This window comes from Apodemus sylvaticus, chromosome 9 (genome assembly GCF_947179515.1).
Source record: "Apodemus sylvaticus chromosome 9, mApoSyl1.1, whole genome shotgun sequence".
In the NCBI taxonomy this organism is placed as follows: Eukaryota; Metazoa; Chordata; class Mammalia; order Rodentia; family Muridae; genus Apodemus; species Apodemus sylvaticus.
This window is the reverse complement of record NC_067480.1, coordinates 41,637,905-41,641,660: the sequence shown is the minus strand read 5'-3', so window position 1 is coordinate 41,641,660 and position 3,756 is coordinate 41,637,905. Positions and strand designations below refer to the sequence as shown.

The window sequence follows — 3,756 nt, the reverse complement described above, 5'->3', positions numbered from 1 at the left end:
TAGAGCTTTACATCCTGACCCACAGGCAGTAGGTAGTCAGAGGCACTGGGCTGGGGTAGGCTTTTGAAACCTCTAAACAGTTCAACTGAGGACCAAGCATGCAAACACACAAGCCCATGTGGGCGGGCCGTCCTCATGCAAACGCCTGACTAAGCTTCAGGAATTTTAAAATATCACACACTTTTAAAGCTTCTTTGAAGCTCTAGAAAATGGTTAATCAATATTACAAATAGAGGTCAAACAAGTGAGGCTGGTTAACATCAATATCTGTGACAGAATATTGCTGTTACCATGAATTTTTAAAACGATTTATGAACATCACTTTCTGTCATCTAAGAAAAAGTTTTGCATCGGAAGGTTAAAAGTTCACATAAATCACTTCCCATAGGATGAAGATGTATCAGCTCTAAAGATCCCACCCTGTACATCTATCTTATAAGACATACAGATCTTGGCTGATTCAGTATCAGGGTGTGGCTGAAAGTTTAATGGACCCATTTCTGTTCATAAACAAAGTTGCTTTGGGGGGTTAACAATTACATAGAGAAGTCAATGAACTTAAGCTTAAAATAGATAAAATCTGCATTTTAAGTGTAAAACTTGGTCACGAATATAGCTTTATGCTATAAGGGACTCTTTGACCCGAGTTTTAAGTTCTCTAAGACATTTCTGGCCAGTGTAGTCATCTGGATGACACTGAGAACTAAAAGCAGGAGAAGAAAATGAGCAAGTACCACTGGCTTTCAATTTTGCCACTCCCTAGGACAAATCACTGGGTTTCTCTGCATCTAAATTCTTAAACTTCACATTTGCACAATTGAAATGAAGCCAACTTACTTCTCTGTGTGGTGCCGAATGTTCCCTGTATCAAGAGTGATGGCCTTTTACAATTCTCAATAGTTTCCCCTGTGATAAAGTCAAACGTCAGGATCTGTTCCCAAGAGATATAGCAGATTTTTCTCTTGGGGGGGGGGGGCGCTTTATGAAGTCATTTGTCCTGTGAGTTTTCAACATTTTCCGATCTGAGAGTAGAACATTTGATTGCATTTCTTGACATTCTGTTCAGGTGTGCTCTCTCTTATATTAAATGCAACTCTTGTGTAGCAGTGATGTGCAATTCAGCTTTGTCTGCTCTAGCCTTTCTAAATTTTTCTCTAGGTTATGGCCAAAATGACAATAACAACTTCCCCTTCCCCTTCCCCTTCCCCTTCCACTTCCCCTTCCCCTTCCCCTTCCCCTTCTCCTTCTCCCTCCCCTCCCCCTCCCTTTCCCCCTCCCTTTCCCTTTATCCTTCCCCTCCCCATTCCCCTCCCTCCTCCTTCTGAAACAGGCTCTCCTAATGCAGCCTAGGCTGTCTTCAAAAGTCAGCATCTTCCTGCCTTAGTTGAGACAAAACTCTCTTTTGAAAGCACTAGTCTAAAATATCACCTGTTTTTATGGCCTTGAATTTCTTTCTCCTTGGATTGGGAACAAAGCAGTATGCTTGACGACCCACAGAACTTTCCGTGGGGTGGCCCTACCTGCGTGTTCTTCTGCTCTGGAAGACTCTCTTCCTCCAACTTTCTCTTAGTGCCTTCTCCTCACAGTGATTTGCACATGTGTCCCTCATACCTTCTTCAAGTTCTATATCACATTTTCTGGGATTCACTTTCTTGAAAGTGTCCAACTTAACATACACAGTGTTGAATTTATCTTCCTGACAGTAGTCACTTCTAGTTGTGTGACAGTTCACTACTGTCACATCAGGCTGTCTCGCTCCATCAGGCTGTAAATACTGAAATCTTTACCATATTGGGATCTTACTGTGTCTCCAGGTCCCCACTGTGCCTGACACAATTACAGAGGAAATCCTCTGTAAATTTTTGTTAAATGAATAGTTACTTAATTATTTTTCATGGTGGGGGAAGATAACACATGACTACATATTATCAGTATTCACATAAACAAAAGGACAGGAAATAATGCTGACATCTAGGCAAGCTCTTTTCTTTTTTTTCAAAAAGTTACTTAAAAACAAAAAACAAATAAACAAAAAACAGGAACCTCTTTTTGAGCCAGGCATCTCTTTTGAGAAAAACAAATGGCTCTGTTCTCAAAAAACCAAACATGGGGAACATCAGCAGCCATTGTGAAAATGCATTAGCCAGTCTCGATTTCACCTCAGAACAAGATTAAGATGTGCCTCCATCTACCCTCTTGAATCCCAGAGTGGTAACACCGATCACTTTTGCTTTCTATTGCTAGAATCCTTTGGGGGAGTGGATTCTTAAGGGCAACAGAAAACTGCTAAAATACCCACCTGAGGGCTAATGCCCATGAGAGGACCACTGGGTGACATCTGCTTCCTGTTCCAGTGAAAATAAAACCTAGCATTTATTTTATTAGAAATTTGCTTTATTTACATTTCAAATGGTATTCCCTTTCTGTGTCACCCCTCTGAAAACCTCCTATCCCATTCCCCTCCCCGTACTCACCCCCAACCCAATTTCCTGACTTGCATTTCCCTATTCTGGGGAATCGAGCCTTCATAGCACCAATGGCCTCTCCTCTCACTGATGTCTGAAATGGTCATCTTCTGCTACAGATGTAGCTGGAGCCATGGGTCCCTCCATATGTACTCTTTGGTTGGTGGTTTTGTCCCTGGAGCTCTGGGGTTACTGGTTGGTACATATTATTGTTCCTCCTGCAGGGCTGCAAACCTCTTCAGCTCCTTGGGTCCTTTCTCTAGCTGCTTCACTGGGGACTCTACGCTCAGTGTATTGGATGACTGTGAGCCATGGATATCTTTCTAAGCCGGCACTCTGTAAAGACGAAGCCATGTTCGGCTCGAGCGCCAAGATTATGAAGCCCAATGGCGAGAAGCCGGATGAGTATGAATCTGGCATCTCTCGGGTGTTGCTCAGGGCTGGAGCAGGAGATGAACTCAGATCTCAAGGCGCACCCGCGGGAACTCAACACCACTGCAGCCAAGGAAATTGAAGTTGGTGGTGGTCGGAAAGCTATTATAATTTTTGTACCAGTTCCTCAGCTTAAATCTTTCCAGAAAAATCCAAGTCTGGCTAGCCCTCGAATTGGAGAAAAAGTTCAGTGGGAAGCAGGTAGTCTTCGTTGCTCAGAGGAGGATTCTGCCCAAGCCAACCCGGAAAAGCCGTAGGAAAAATAAGCAAAAGCGCCCCAGAAGCCACACCCTGACAGCAGTGCATGACGCTGTCCTTGAGAACTTGGTCTTCCCAAGTGACATTGTGGGTAAGAGGACCTGTGTGAAACTGGATAGCAGCCAGATCATAAAAGTTCATTTAGACAAAGCACAGCAGAACAACGTGGAACACAAGGTCGAAACTTTTTCTGAGTATACAAGAAGCTCACAGGCAAGGATGTTAATTTTGAATTCCCAGAGTTTCAGTTGTAAAGAAAATGAATAAAATGTCATTGAAAAAAAAAAAAAACCCCAAACAAAAAAAATCTACCTTTCAACGATTGCTCCTTTTTAGGACTATAAAATGTACTGCCCCAGGAAACAATGAGTGAGACCACACCTCTCAGGGGAATTATGTTAAAGGACTTCAGAACAGTTTTCAGAAGCAGTGTAAGAGCCCTGACACGGGGAGGACCAGGCACTGGAGTCTCATCCAGCCCTGAAAGGATGCTTTTCCTGCCCTTGGACAGAGCATCTTCCTTGAATCTGATATTGTCTTTACTAACATGGGCATCATTCTCCATTTTATTCTGTGTTTTCCCTCAGTGATTTAATTTATC

At 42.9% G+C, this 3,756-nt stretch overlaps 1 pseudogene; it reads left to right on the top strand.

Moving 5' to 3' along the window:
* The first annotated feature begins 2,817 nt into the window (after window positions 1–2,817).
* On the top strand, window positions 2,818–3,409 carry LOC127692702 (40S ribosomal protein S7-like; annotated as a pseudogene).
* Window positions 3,410–3,756: the final 347 nt, after the last annotated feature.